Source organism: Arvicanthis niloticus, chromosome 9, assembly GCF_011762505.2.
Source record: "Arvicanthis niloticus isolate mArvNil1 chromosome 9, mArvNil1.pat.X, whole genome shotgun sequence".
NCBI lineage: Eukaryota > Metazoa > Chordata > Mammalia > Rodentia > Muridae > Arvicanthis > Arvicanthis niloticus.
In genome coordinates, this window is record NC_047666.1 from 64,156,711 (window position 1) to 64,173,686 (window position 16,976).

Here is a 16,976-nt window from a genome sequence, read left to right on the forward strand (position 1 = left end):
GTGACTGTTGTCTTCATGACCACTCTTCCAGAAATGGGTTGTTGATGAGATAACATTGAAACAAAGTATGCAAAGAAATTGCCTTCTTCTAGAAGATGCACCAGGCTCTAACATGACTGCAGATACCCATTTGAATACTCCTGTTGAACTGGCTGTCACAGCCTGCCATCCCCAGGCAGATTTGTGGTTACCTTTAAGTCAGACGTGATGCTGAGCCCCTAGAAAGGTTTCATTTTACACTGGGAGGTTCCCTTGGGAGGCAGAAGCCATTAGCGAATTCATGAATCAGACTTCTGTTTTTAGTTCTTTTGTGAGACAGACTCTGATTCCCTGTGCCTAGATAGTTCCTCCTAAGTATATATTAAGGATGAATTTTAAAGACTCACACCTTCAGAAGTGCCAGCTCCCTGAAGAGGAAAGGCACACGCCTTACCTCCTTCTGTAGACACTTTGTTGCTACTTCCAGTGACAGGTAATTGTGATTTGACTGTTCCTCCTCCATTTCCTGAGCTCTAATTTCGTTTCAGCACAGACCATTTGTTTATTGTATCTAATATCAGACATTTGCAATGACCTCCAAGGTCGATCATTTATTTAACTAGTCATTAACTGAGCAGCTACTTGGTGACCACCACAGTGTCAGGTGCTAAACGGTTAACAGTGAAAGCATTCCATTCTAGGCAGGAATTCTTAGCAGCACACACAGAAGACATTTACACATGATATACTAAAGAGAATAAATGGGGTGCTATTTCCAGGAGGAACATAGAAAATAGAACTTTAAGGGGTGTGCTTGACAGGGGAAGATCCTGTAATGGTTAATTTTAATTGGTCATTTAAGTGGACTCAGAGTTAATGATGAGACAGGCCACGCATGTGAGAGACATTCACAGAATTTAACTGAGAAGAGATGACCTGCCCGTAGCATGGGCAGCACTAGCCAATCGGCGGGAGTCTGGGACAAAATAAAAAGGACAAGCTAAGCATTAGCAGTCATCTCTCTCTTTCTGTTGCCTGGGTGCAGACACAGTGTGTCCAGCCTACATTCCTGCCTTTCCCCTCCATCATGTGAAACAAACAGGTGAGACGAAGATACGCCCTTCCTCTCTTATGCAGCTTTTCGTCCGGCGTTTCATCCCAGTGATAACAAGGTTCGGTGATACAGTTCTCCTGGCATGTTTCAGGTAAGAATTCAAAGTAGGAAATGGATCCTGAATGTGTCAATCATCAGAGAGAGAACATCCTGGGCAGACAAGTGCAAAAGACTGGCCAAATGGAGGCTTTGCAGACTCATAAAGACCATGCAAGGACAAGAGTAAAGGAGGTCGAAGGAGAGACAAGGGGTAAGTTCTTACAGAATGAGGTGTTTAGGTTTTGTGACACTAATGGTGGCTCCCATACGGAAGAGATGGTTTTTACACGGAGGATGAAATGAGAAAGAACCCAAGGGACTGTCTCAGTTACTGTTCTACTACAGCGATGAAACACCGTGACCAAGACAACTTGTTAACGAAAGCATTTAATTAGGGGCTTGCTTAGGGTTTCAGAGAATGAGTCCGTGATGATCGTGTTGGGAGGCATGGAGACGGATATGCAGGCATGGCACTGGAGCGGCAGCTGAGAGCTCACATCTAATCCACAGGAAGGAGAGAGGGGTTGACATGGGCTTTTGACACCTCAAAGCCCATCCATCCCCTGTGACACCTTTTCCAACAAGGCCACACCTCCTAATCCTTCCCAAAGAGTTTCACCAATTGGGAACCAAACATTCAAACATAAGAGCCCTTGGAGCCATTGTCACTCAAACCACCACAGGGACAAAGGAAGAAATGAAAAGAGTAGGCAATGAGTGGTATTCTGAAGGAAAGATGGTGGTTAATTGGACTAAGGTGCATAATTTGGGTAAGTGCAGTGGGTAGATATTCTGGGAGGGGATGACTTTAGGAGATGGAGTATTGTAAACTGGTCATCTGTGAAAAGCAAGCAAGGAAGATGCCAGGCTTGGCTGGAGTATCAAGGTGGGCCATCATTGCAGCCAGTTAAGACACAGAAGGTGAGGGATTAATCCAGTTGAGTCAAGACCTTGTATTTAGACATGCTAAATTGGAGAGGCCAGGTAAGCAAATAAAGACACCATGGAGCTAGTGGCTGACTTGGGTCTGGAACATAAATGAGAAATATATGATTTGTGAATTTTTTAAATTTAGAAATACCTAAATCTATGGCACTAAAGTCTTTCAGAAAAAAAAAAAAGTCAGAACATGGTCTCCTGGAGGTATGTACCAAAAGAGATGGTACATCCAACACGGGATACAACCGATGATCATTTACATTCTAGTGTGGCTTGTTGTCTATTGAGAGAGGATTTATTTGACCCAGGCTTGTCTTGGACTCACTATGCAGCCAAGAATGACATTGAACTCTGATCTTCCCACATTCACCTCCCAATATCTAAAATTGTGACTGGAAGACCCCCACTCCTGGCATTTTTCCCTGTTGCTGTTTGAGACAGGAGCCCAGTATGTATCCCAGGGTGGATGTGAGCTCAGTATGTAGGTAGCCCATACTGGTTTTGAATTCTCAACTTCTAGAGTACTAGAATTACAACAGTGCCTGACTTTTTTTTTTTAACTTTGGCCATATATGATAAAAACATATTGATCTGGGTACACCCATGACAGTTCTGTTCTATTTTTTTTTTACTTCATTTTTACCTCTCTCTTTCTTTGTCTATCTGTCTCTGTCTCTCTCTGTGTTTCTCTCTGTGTCTCTGTGTCTGTCTGTCTGTCTCTGTGTGTGTGTTTGTGTGTGTGTGTGTGTGTGTGTGTGTGTGTGTGTGTGTGTACTTGAGTCTTTGACTTTAATCCAGCCAGGGAAGGAGAAGAATGGTTGTTCTGAGTGACCTCTTGGGATGTTGCTGCCATGTCCTAGTGGTCATGGCCCTGCTCTTTCTGAGCCTCACCTGTGTGTGAAAACATGCCCGCCCTCAGATATATCTACCATGCCTGAGCTTCCCACTGAGGAATGCAGACAGGTCAGAGCTGACAAGAAACAGGGGTGATGAGTTGGAGTCAGGCACCATATCCTCGTCCTGCTCTCTCATCTCTAGGCAAGATTCATACCTACATTTCAACTATGCACCATTAGCTGTATGGAAGCTGCTCTCACCCAAGATGGTCATGACCTACAGGCCCCAGCTGCTTCTGCTGCTGCTGCTGCTTCCTCTTCTTCTTCCTCCTCCTCCTTCTTCTCCTTCTCTTCCTCCTCTTCTTCCTCTTCTTCTTCTTCCCTCTTTTTGTTCCCTCTTTCCCCAAAACTCAGGCCATTTCTACTTTCTCTCACCTTTTCCATATTTTCTCTGTTGCCATGGTGAGGGAGAAAGCTTTAGATCCTAGAAAACCTGGGAGGCAAGTGGACAAAATGATTCTATACTTCACAGACAATTTTGCTGTTTCATTTTTTACCTTTTCTCCACAAACACACACACACACACACATGCACAAATGCACACACACGAACACACGCACACACATGCATGCATGCATACACACACACACTGACGATGGAGGGGGCACATTAGAGATAAACCGGATATCCTAAACCGAAGGGTAAATTTCCTGCTAGTAGCTTCCACTGGTCCCACAAGCTATTTGCAGACCACTGGACAGTGTGAATCTGAGCCCTAAACCCCTTCCTCATGCAGTTAGGGGCTGGAAGTGCTGTGTCTATTTCCTTTCTCCTAAGTTTTCCCCATGAGAGATGCACCGAGGAAAAGCAAATGCAAAGACCTATCCTGTGGGTGAGTACTGTTTATAATGAACTGTAAGGTTGAGGTTTTTAATGAGGAGGAGGAGGAGGGTGCCAATAGCCAGACGGTGGTGTTGATCTTAAGGCTGAAGAATCTGCCAGAGAGAAATCAACAGCTCACACATGAGTGAAGATATATATTGGGAAAGGAATGCATTAGACATCTGCGCCCTGCAAATCAACAGCCTTCAGAAAGGGCTCTCTGTGCCAAGAAACCCATCCATAAGAAACCTTATCTTTCAGAGAAAGTCCCAAAGGAGCTTGCTAGCATCATAAGTTGGCAATCAGCTACTTCCTCCCATTTTCTTGCTAGGACCAGCAGGGATGCTACTTTCTGCATCCCTCCGGTTTTTAGGAACATGGGATCGTCTACTTTCTGGCTTGCTTGTAACTATACCAGGCAAATGGATCTAGCCAGTAGGGTGGTTGTGGCTCCTGAGCCAAAACATTTAATCATAATAAAAATTGGTGGAAATCTCCCACCAGAGCTGTCTTTCCTCCATCCACAATGACCAGCATTGCAAGAAACATCAGGGGCTGGTCTGTCAAGTGCATTCCATATAGGACAAGAAGCTAGAACTCCTCATCCCCCTCCCCCAGACAAACCAACTGTAGCCTGAGGGAAAATGAACAACCCCTCCGTGTTCAGGGCCATTTTGTTACCTTTATATAATGAGTCTATCCAAGCTAATTCAAAGTTAGTGCCTGGCAGTGGAAAGCTGCTATAGCCAAACATTAACAATTGGTCACACTGTATCACAGACTGGACAATGGATGGTGAAGAAAAAATGTCTTAAATGGTGTTGCTGGAAATACATGTCACAAGAGACAAAATATTTGAAAAAACTGTAGCATTTTAGAAGGCAGATAAAATGTGCATATCTAGAAAGAGGTTCAAAAACAAACTGTTAATAGCATATGGTGGCTACTGTTGGCTCTGAGTAAGAATGTAGCGAGCCAAATTGATGAAGTCACTAAAGAGCTGGCCAGTTAGAAAGAGGAGAGAGATGAAGTGGACAAGAAAGAGTCTAGAAACCTGTGAAAGAGGAGAGAGATGATGTGGACAAGAGAGAGTCTAGAAACGTGTAAGGAGGGGGGTGTAGTGAGCCGCTGTGGCTGCACACGTGCGTTTTTCCAACATGGCGCTGGCCACATGTTTCCCCAGCAATAAACAATCATTCTGCGCAGCTGCTAGGCAGAAAGAGCGCCAAACCACTGGCCTATCCCGAGGCGTAATACTGGGTAGTGAGCAAGCAGCCATTCAGAAGTGAATACGTCACTCTAGGGTGTATTTAAGGGACCCTCTTCCGGTTTCTTGGGTCTTTCCGCTTTATCGTGTGCGGTAGTAAAAAGTTCCTCGTGGCAGTAAACCCGTATCGCCTCCTGTCCTTATTCGCGGGCGAAAAGGGATTTTGGGGGCGCGCGTTACAGGGGGGCAGCTCAAGGCTGGCAGAAATTTCTACTTCTTGTTACACTCCAATGAAGTAAGCAACTACTTAAAGGCCTTTGTATGAGAAAGGCTGGTAAGGTCTCAGATTAGCTTCCTAGAACAAACGCTCTGGATAAAACAAGCTAGGTTAAAGCAAACAGTTATAAAGTACAGGCTTACAAGTGAGTTGATTGAATTGGATACAGTGACAAAGTGGGGAGGGGGGAAGGAAGGGAAGAAAATGAGAAAGGCAGAGACAGACAGAGTGAGAGAATGAGAAAGAAAGAGGGAGAAAGAGAGGGAGAAAGAGAGGGAGGGAGGGAGGGAGGGAGGGAGGGAGGGAGGGAGGGAGGGAGAGAGAGAGCCTCCTACACCAAACTTAAAGTGTCACAGTATACACTGTGAGGTTTACATTGAGAAGAACCAAACCTGAACCATACATGCAGTTATTGTCACAGGGGTGTTTGTAAGATAAGAAAGACCAGCCTAAGAAGGCATTCAGATGGTCTGTGTTGCTCAGTTTTCCACCATTTGGATAAGACATCTGAAACAATCCACATATAAGGAAGACATGCTCATTGGAGTTACATTCTCTGAGGTCACGTATTCCGATTTCTTAAGGCCTGGAATGGTACAGGACATCATGGTGAGAGCATGCAGTCAAGTCTTTCATCCCAAACACCAAGAAGGGAAGAAAGACAAGAGGCATTAAAAGTCCAACATCCTTTTCAGTTACTTTTGCTATTTTACTATTTTCTGTGACATAATACCTGGCATAATACTTAGGGAAGGGCAGGTTTCCGTGGTTTGCAGTTAAACATACAGTCCATCATGGTGAGGACAGTGTGGGGCAGGAGTGTGAGGCACTGGTCACATTGTATTCATAGACAGAAAGCTGTGAGAGACTAACTCTGCTACTCTTCTTGCTGACTCCTTTCTATTCAGCCTGGAACTCCTCCCCCAGCCCCACCCATGAAATGGTGCTGCTCTTATTCAGGTGGGTCACCCTCCTCAGTTAAACCTCTCTAGAAACACCCTTGAAGACACACCCAGAGGTTTGTTCCCCCAGTGATTCTAAATCCCATCAAACTGAAAACCATGACTACCTACCACACTGCCAATGACCTAACTTCCTCCCATCAGGTTCTGCGTCTTAAAGGTTCTGCCACCTCCTGATGGCAACCACATATTGGAAGAGTTTTATGTTTCAAACTATAATACAGTCATTCTACTGTCACCTGGACTTTTCAGAACTGTTCAGAACCTTCAGGACCCTAAATGTAAATGGGCAAAGAGGAGATTGAGGGAGTTGTTCAGTCCCCAAGGAAGATGTTACCTTCTTTGCCTATCAGCCATGGTCAAGAGGTTAACAGGAAAGGGAGCGTCAGGAGAGAACAGTCAAGGGCCAGAGAAGAATAGTATGGGGGGGGGGGGCGGGCATTATACATTGTCTTGGTTAGGGTTTTACTGCTGTGAACAGACACCATGACCAAGGCAACTCTTATAAAAGAGAGCATCATTTAATTGGAGCTGGCTTACAGGTTCAGAGGTTCAGTCCATTATCATCGAGGTGGGAGCATGGCAGCATCTAGGCAGGCATGGCGCAGGCAGAGCTGAGAGTTCTACATCCTCATAAGAAGGCTGCTAGTGGAAGTCTGACTTCCAAACAGCTAGGGTGAGGGTCTTAAGTCCATGCCCAGAGACAAGGCCATACCTCCTAATAGTGCCACTCCCGGGGCCAAGCATATTCAAACCATCACAGGAATCTACATGAAGCCTCGTGATGAGCTCATCCTCCCCTTCTCTCCCCTCCAAGTAAGAATATGGACTGCAGTTTCCCTGTTGTGAGTGAACAGACAGCAGGCATTTGGGGGTTCTAAAACTGAATCAGGAGGCTTCCAAACCCATAAGAGAGTTCAGAACGTGTTATTCTTTAAGGAAGAAACTTCTTCTAACCCATGAGTTGATGCTGGGGCTGCATAGGCCCTTAGGAGTTACAATGTTTGCTGTGTGTGTGGCCCAAGCACTTCATGCCCTTGGTGGTCATTTCTGTTGGTTTTGAAGGATTTCTAGCTCTCTGTGTCATGGGCACACAGTAGGATGTGCTCTTCCTGATCGTGGATGGACCAAGTTGCACCATGTATCAGATCTGATTCACATCCCTTGACTGGTCAGAGCCCTCCCCATCCGCAACCCTATAACCTAGAACTTGAAGAGCTAACAGCTTCGTGAGCCTATGACTTAGACTGAAAGAGCAGAGCTACAAGAATACCCGGGATGGACTGAGTCTGAGTGATAAATGCTCCTTGATAGTGTAACCCACCGAGACTTCCAAGCTGTGTATTATTGCAGCACAGGCTAGTCTTTGCTGACCAATCTGCTGCTTTCCTCTCTGTAAGATGCAGCCTCAGAGATGATTAATGTTCTCTATTCCATTCTTTTCATGAGAACGTGAACTCCATTTGAAAAGCTGAACAATGAGAGCATGTTCATTCTCGTTGTTGCTTCCTTCCTCTCCTACCACACTGTTCTTTAGAAAGTCTTGTGTGTGCTTATATGGGGCTTGTCCACAATTCTTGCTTTCCCTTGTCAGTTCTCTGACCTAACTATATCACTGAGGTAGCAGCAGTTGGGTATCTCATTCTGAGGTCCCATCTGATATCTCCAATGGGGTCGTGGGCCTAGCTAAGTCTCTATGATAGCATGATATAAGTTCCTCTTGGAGAAGGAACTTATTTAACGTTTAACTTATTAACTTATTTAAGGAACTTATTAACGTTTAAAAACATAGTAGAGGTGACTGTCACTATTTGCTGTGTTCTGAACACTTTGGTAAAAGCATGGAGCTAAGAATGTTTCCTGGCCTCCTTTTTTTTAAAATGAGAGAACAGAAGAACAAAGAAGATAATTTCTCAGGGCACAGGGCATCATCAAATATGACCAGCAGTGTAAAGCCCATCTCAGAAGTTCAGTTCATTACCTCTCAAACCCTATTGTACACAATTCTTGTATATATCATGTTAGTACATATTCTTACACACACACACACACACACACACACACACACATGTAAGACAAGCAACAAGAACTAAATGAGTTTGAAACTCCCGTTTGCCAAAGAAAGGCCACAATAGACATTAAAATCATAAAGGTTCCTATTATCCCTCAACATTTTGTTTTGTTGTTTTGTTTTTTAAATAGTAGCCCAGGCTTGCCTCAAATTCACTGTGTAGCCCAGGCTGGCCTCAAACTCACAGAGATCCTCTTGCTTTAGTCTCCCAAATGCTAAGATTTCAGCCCAAGCCACCATGTCCTGCTCTAGCTGACATTACTCAAACCAACAGCTTTCAAATGGATTCAGCCATGGAAACCTGTTTGCCATTACCGTACATTTCAATAAATGTGCATCCTAGAAAATGTAATTTAAGAATGAGATTGCAGACCCCAATCTCTAGAAGAAGTCATGGTCATTGCCTTATACAACTGTTCTGTTTTGATGATGTCCAGGCAGGGATTTGAAATGAGAACGCAGATTCAGAGTTTGGAAGTTACAGATTCCTTTATTCTCTCTACATCAAAACTGTAACACCTATCGGGTTAAAAATAGCATGTGCTTCCGGGGCAAGATGGCAGATGAGAGAGAAGCATCCTTCCCTTAGCAGGTACTCAGTGAACTGTAGCTGATGAGAGAAGCATCCTTCCCTTAGCAGGTACTCAGTGAACTGTAGCTGATGAATAGCAGCAAGACACAGAAAACAGCTACAGCATCCAAGAGACGGAAGAGTCAGGTGGCCTCTGCAGGGAGGGCAGAGATTGCTAAGCAGTGATACAAAGCCTGCCACCAGCATAGAAGAGCAAATTCTGCTAGTGTGGGTGTGTGTTTGTGTGGGGTGGTGGTGTCTGTGTGTGGGGGTCTGTGTGCATGTGTGTATGTGTGTGTCTGTGTGTGTGTGTGTGTGTGTGTATGTGTGTGTATGTGCATGTGTATGTCAGTATGGGTCTGTGTATGTGTGTCTATGTGTGTGCCTATGTATGTGTCTGTTTATGTGTGTCTGTGTATGTGTGCACACATATGTAGGGAAGGGGATATGGTAAAGAGAAAAACTGGACAAGACATAAACATATAAATATTGTCCTATCAGATATGGATGGAAGGAGTATCAGTGGCCACTCCAGTCACTGAAACACAACAGAGCCATCTCTCTGGATATTTCTGGAAGAGTCAAGAACATATTTTCCTGCCTTTTTTCTTTTATGCTGTTGTCATGAAGTATTAGTTTGCTGAATATGATCTGGAAGAGGCGGACGCTGAACCTTTGACACAGTTAAATTACACTTTCTATCTAGTGTGTCTCCTGTTCAGTGTGCTAGATGAGGTAGTTCTTTTAGTTCTGACAACAAATTAAAGGGCCTATGATTAGGGGTAGAGAAGCCTGGGGTGTGCTGTGATGGACAGCCCAAGGCAGAATTATATTGCTTTGGACCAAAACAAAGAAAAATTATTTTCTCCCTGTCAGGAACTCGGGGATGTCTATGCTTTGTACAAGAGAGGAAATCAGAAAACTCTGCTGATAAAGACAGATGGTCCCCAAAATAGAGTGGGAAGGGCAGGGTCTCAGATACATTACCTGTAGGACAGGATCTCAGCGGGGATGTGTGAATTAGACAGTGATGACTGAGGGCCACTCTCAGACTGTTCTATTCTCAGCCTGATTCCCCTCCGTGTCGCAGGAATTGAAAGAGCTGCTTCCACAGAGGAGACAGTGTGAGTTTTGACAGCATCAAAAGACCCTACCAGGATCTCTGTCCCATTCCCCACTTGATGCAAATAGACCTGCACAGATGAGGTCCTCCATGTCTGACTCCCCCATGTCTGGTCATGTCATATATGCCTCTCTGGGAAGAGAGATCTGTATCCCACACCCACTGATTAAGGTTGTATGTTTAGGGGGCTCTATGCTCTTGTCTTCCTTCCTCGGAGGCACGGGGTGTGATTTTAGTGTTCTGGTCCTCATGCATCAGGGATATAATGAAATAGCTGGGGTTAAATAATGCAAAGCTCCTGGCCAGTGGACGGTAACTTCTCTCTTTTTTTAACTACAGTTTCTAATTCACTCAGAGGAACAAATTATCTTTTATGGCCATTTATAAAATATTCATGCCCTCCTTCCTCCCCAGCACTCTTGGTGGTGGTTCAGGAAGCCAGAAAATGGCCTGGTAGAAGGAGGATCTTATTTCCTCCCAGATACAATTTACAGAGGCAGCCAGGCTCTGAACAAAGGAAAAGGAGGGGCCCTGGTGCTAGAACAGACTGAAGGAAAGACCCCTGTACCCTCTGCCTCTCCTGCAACCATGTCTCAGGACTCCAGGGGCTTTGAACCAGGGTAGAATCAAGGGCAGAGTGCAGGGGTGCTGGGTGGTACTTCTCTGGGGTGCTTACCTCTTATCCACTTCTCCTGGCAGGTTAAAGCCTCTGCCAAGCATCCATACCGCATGAGCCCACGGTGTTGTCTGCAATCTCTTCTCTGATACATGTTGTGTCGTTTCCAGGGCAACAGCAAAATGGCCAGTGCATGAGGAGATAGAGGACAGGTTTGTGAATTGGATGTAGCGAGACTGACAGTCCTGTGTCGTATCTGTACTACAGAAGGAGACAGGTGGATTCTGACCTTCCTTCAGAAGCGCTTCACAGTTCATGGAAATATCTCATCCTGAGATAGAGATGCTGATGGTGGAATGGGAGCCTAAGTGAGTATGTTGCCACCTTCCCTGGATGTGTTTCTTCTGCATAGAAAGGATCCTGGGTTACAGGAGGAAGACCAGCACAAGATAAACCCTAGTTCTATGGTCCAGTGAGTAGTCTGGCTTTCTGCCCCTGACTTGAGGCTGACACTGTCTCAGAGGGTCCCTGGGCATCTGCTCAGTGACTGATAGAAAGAGATACATTTCTACCACAAGCAAAAGCAGAAGCAACTTCACTGCCCCACAAACCAACCAGAATAAAGGGGCCTTATGCCCTGCTGCACACAGTCCAACTCCTGATTCTCAGCGAGGGTTCCCAGAAAGACACTGGCTCCAGCTGCACTGTGACCAGCATACAAGAAGGAAGAGGATGCAAACACTGTGGTCACCCCAGGGCTCCACTCCTCTTCCTCTTCCATTCTAGAGTATTCCTGTATTCCCTGGGTCCAAGGAAGGGAAGAGGCTGGAGATCTTACAATAGGAATGATCTAATTCACTAGTCATTAAAAAAATCTCAAAGTATGTTGAGTTTCCTGTCTGTTTCTAGAGCATATTCATCAGAAGGAAACAAACAAACAAAAAAACCTAAAACAGTCCAGTCAATGAATGGGATTGTATTGTGCTAGTGAAAGCAAGCAGCTTGCACAACAGTACATGTGTCATCCATGTGACCAGCACATATGAAACAGCTTCTATGTACCATGCACTGTGTCCATTCCATGTCTCAGAGACATTTGCACGTTGATGCTTAGTTGCAGCACCAGTCACAGCAGCTAAATTATGGAACCAAACTCGGTGTCCCACAACTGAGGAATAGGTAAAGAAGATTGACTAGGGGATGGTCAGATGGCTCAGTGGTTAAGATCACTAACTGCTCTTCCCAAGGACCTAGGTTTGCTTCCCATCACCTACATGCAGCTCACAACCATCTGTCAGTGGATCCAATGCCTTCAATGGGTACACCAGGCACCCATGTGATGTCCATGCATATAGATGGGCAAAACATTCACATGCATAAAATAAAAATAAATAAATCTGAAAAATAGAAAAAAAGAAAATGGGCCAAATAAACACCATGGAATTTTCGCAGCCACGGGGAAAAATAAAGATATATTATTTACAGAAAAAAAAAAAAAGGATACAAACAGACACAACCGTATGGAGCAAATTAAGCCAATCTCAGAAAGATCAATATAAGGTTTCTTGTTTGTGATCTCTAGATTTTATATACAGATGCATAGTCACGTGTGTATACATGAGGTGAAAGAAATGAAACTACCTATGGGGAAAATGCTGGTTAAGAAAGGGAAGGGGAGAGCACAGGAGAATGTGTTCAACTGGTGTGGGTTAGTCCAGTGCTCCTATGTATTCAAGTGCTAAATACTGATCCTCAAGATCTGGTTGCCCCCAACAAGCAGATCCTCATGTATACCAAGTGATGTTATGTAACTTTGTTCCCCAATTTAAAACTATTGGTTAGATAAAGGTGGCTACAGACAATTCTGGGGAGACTAGAAAGAGGCAGAGTTTCAGTTACCGGGCTGGAGGTCGCAGGTAGGGACCATGAGGAGAAGGAAGAGAAAGGAGGAAGGAAGAAGACAGAGAGAAGAGAAGATCTCCATTAGACATAATGGGAGTGGCTGGCTGGGTCATATTAATAACTAATAGAGTTTATTAAAATCCATTTACACTCAACATATAATGCATACTTGTACAGAAATTTTACAAAGAAATTGATTAGAATAAAAATTTTAAATGGAGAACAAGAGGATTGTTGCCTGTGTCACTCAGACTTTTTGTCACTATGACAAACACCTGAGAGAGTATGTCCACAGTCTCCTGGATTCACCACTTTTAGAACTGGGGTGGGAGGCGCATTTGATGGGAGGAAAGCTGCTTGCCTAATGGTAGCCTGGAAGTAAAGAGCAAAGGGGGAGGACTAGGGACAAGATAGCCTTCAAAAGCACACCCCATCACTGCTTCCTCCTACCAGGCCTCACTTCCTACCACCTCCCCAAAACTTGTCAGGTGATGAGTCTACCAAAGGGCTAGCCCATTGCTGAAGGGAGTCCATTGCCTGCATGATCCAATACCCTCTCAGGGCTTGCATTTACCAGCTGGGGACCAAGTTTTCCATACTTGAGCCTTGGCAGATGCATTTTGCATCAGAATCATAACATGTTCTCCACCTCCCAAGATGGCCTAAATTATGGGTATGTATGTGTGTGTGTATATATATATATATATATATATATATATATATATATATATATGATATATGATATATACACACATATATGATATATACATATATATACGTACATATACATATATACATATATATGTATATATACATATATGTATGTGTGTATATATACGCACACATATATATGTGTATATATACATATATATATATACATACATATATATATACATATATATATATATATACATATACATATATGCACACATTTCCAGGCATCTTGATGCACCATCTATCACAAGCAGGGAGTTCTTGCACAGAAAGGATGTACCTCCAGTCTCTCATTCAGGGAAAGAGTAAAGCCAAGCTAATGGAGAGTCAGCACGGCTCCACATACAGAGAGCCAGCTACTGACGACCATGCTCTAGCCTTGCTCTGTAGATCAGAGAAACTAGACATATGGTTCCAATTGAATTCCACTTCCCTGGGGAAAGAAAACCCTTCCAACCTAATCCCCTGACCTTTCCCAAAGCCAGGAGAGGGTCCTGATCTTGGGAAGTCATACAGATTCTCACTCCTTTGTCAAAAATAGGAAGAGCGTAAATAAAGAAGTGGGGGTGTAAGTAGAGAACCAGCTCAATGCTGTCCAGGAATTCTGCTGCAGGCCCCCCTCACATTGTTGGCCCTGGGAACCAGCAGGGGAAGGGGTGAGGCCTTATTTGGGGAACAAAAATGGGAAGTAGCAACCTGATCCCTTCTATGTATCCAGATTCTGTTTCCCATAGCTACTTAGGGAAACATCAAGCTGTGCATGCATTGTGGTTTTCCTGAGAGACTGGGTATCAGCTAGAAAGACAGGGAGAGAAGTACTGAATGAGTCATAAACCCATTGGTAAAGGGTGCTCATCACAAGAGTCCCCTGCCTCACTGGGGTGTCTAATGAACAGGAGCACTCCCTGTTTGTTGAATGAATGAGTGAATGAATGAATGAATGAATGAGAAAATAGTCTCCATACAACTGGCTAGATGCTATTTCTTCAAGTATTTCAGGAAGTGGCCTAGCTTCCTCTGATCCAGAATCATGCCCATGATCTCTAGAAAGAGAGGGCTTATCAACCAGATGGATTTGCCCACTGATGGCGCTCGCACTGCATAGGGATTATGTTGGAATACTGGTCACTGCCCTAGATGCTGCCCACTCACTAGCTGTGTGACTGTGGCACTGATCCTTAGTTTCTCTGAGACTTGCTGTTCCTGTATTTAATAAACCTATTTTTTCTTCTGAAATTAATACAAAAGTATTTGGATTACTTTTTGTAAAATAGATGTTCAGCAATTGAATTATTGAATGCTTGTTATTAAAATCATTACTGTTATGATTAGTTCTTTCTCTTTGCCTGGATTTTCCACAGCTTTAAGAATAAAATGTTGCCATAGAAATCTATAACTCAGGTATTGGGTGACACTATTCCTTGGGAGTTGTGATCAAATGTCTACTCTCTCCAGATAAAGAGCTAGCAACAGACTAGATTAGCAATACCACACTGAAGTCCAACTTGGTGAGCCAATGAGTTTACTGGGGGTAGAGTAGTTTAGGTAAGAGGTTCCTTGCCGGAGTGTGGCTGAATCAAAGGTTGATGCATCACTGATAACCCTTCTCAGCATGAGTGACTGATTACCCAGAAAAGCTGAAACCCTTGAACTCTCTGCACAACAGCTCAACACCTTTGAGAGTCTCTCTCTCTTCAGAAGTCATTACTGCTTATATAACTGTGAGAGATAGGGGTCTTGGAATCTGATAAGATTCAGGGACTTCCTGAGTTTTGTACGTTGTTGTTTGTTTTCTTAGTCTTGAGGAACTTCCCTTTAGAACATCCTGACTCTGAAGAAGCTTTGCTCCAGGATGGAATGTTTCTATATGAAGGAAATGTTACACATCACTTTCTCTGTTTTATTTCTTCCTCCCTACCTTCCTACCTTGTCACTCTGTTACACATGACTGCTAAGATTGTGGCTACACTTTGAGAGGTTGGTATTTTAAAACACTATTGGGGGGGGGGGCGGTAAGGCTCTCGGAGGCTGAACAACATACATGGGCAGGACCTAGACCCCTCCCCCACACATATGTAGCAGATGTGCAGCTTGGTCTTTATGTGGGTCCTGAACAACTGGAATGGGGGCTATCTATAAAGCTGTGGCCTTTCTGTGGAATACATTGTTCTAGCTGGGCTGTCTTGTCTGGCCTCAGTGGGAAAGGAGGCACCTAATCCTGCAGGGACTTGATGTGTCAGGGTTGGGGGATCCAGGGGGAGCCTCCACCCTCTCAGAGGAAAAGGGAAGAGGGAGGGATTGTGGAAGGAAGAATCAGGAGAGAGGGCAGCAATTGGGATGTAAAGTGAATGAGTGAAAAGGAGAGAGAGAGAGAGAGAGAGAGAGAGAGAGAGAGAGAGAGAGAGAGAGAGAGAACTACTCAAGACTTTAAAATGAAACACCATGGTTTCAAATCCCACCTTTTCCATTCAGACAGATCGATTAACCAGATGGTTTGTCAGTCCACACCTGTGAAGAGGGAGTCACCACAATCTGGCCACCAGCTCTGCTTCAGGACTGCTGTGCTGGCTACTGACTCCCAGCAGAGAGGCTTCCTCTTTCTGCTTTGCATGGAAGTGCTCTAAGGACTGTGTTAGTTCCCTGAGTTGACTCGGGGATTAAAGGACATGAAGTACAACACTCACTTTACCCTTGTTCACAACAGAAGGCAGCTTTAACTCTCCCCACCTCTGGGTTGGAAAGATGTCTCAGTGGAGAAAGAACTTGTCGCTCAATTGTGAGGACCTGAGCTCAGATCCCAGAATCCACATAATACCAAAGGCTATAGCATAGATCTACAATCCCTGAAGCTCAAAGGCTGGCTAGCCTGGCATATGCCTCGACAAAAAAAGAGAGACTGTCTGAGGCATGGTGCAAAAAAGAATGACAAGTTGTCCTCTGACACGCAATCCATGGAGTGCATGTGACCAAAGTCATATATACAGACATGTGTACACACACACAGAGAGAGAGAAGTGGGGAAAAAGAGGGAGAGAAAGGGAGAGAGAGGGAGAGAGAGGGAGAGAGATATCTTTTTATAAAGAAAATGAAAAACAATTTTCCCGTAGTCTGATGCTGTGCTTTCCTCTACAACAGCCCCAGACACACAGAACTCGCCTTCCACTGCAGCCTCCTTGGCAGTGACTCACAGTTGGGTCCCCAGAGCTCACCGCTTCCACTTCCAGATTTTTTGAGTTAGTTGTCAAACTGTTGGTAGTTTGAAATTGGCCAGGGTGGGACTATCTAGGCTCCAGAAATGAGCAAACATTACAGCCTAGAGCCTCCCCAACCCAGGGAGCTGTTAAAACAGCACACCATTCACACGGAGCCCCTGTGGACAATTCTCCACCCACAACCAGAGAGATGCTTTCAACCCCTAAGTGCACGTGTGTCCTTTGCTTCCTTCAGACTCCCAGAGCTGCTCATCCCCCAGGCAAAACAATCTCAACTCACCCACCCACATCACTCTTACACCGAGCCCGCCCTACTGGTGCCTACCAGAGAGCCTGCAGCCGCCATTCCTCCCCTGCTCGCTCAGCTCAGTCAGCCACACCTGCCTTCTAGAAAGCTCTGTGCCATCTCGGGACCTTCACACCAGGTTCTCCAGACTAGACCATTCTTTCCTCCTTCCTTGAATATAATCACACAGTGCGCTAAGGTAAACCACTCAGGACTTAAAGTTGCATTCTGAGACATGTGTCATTA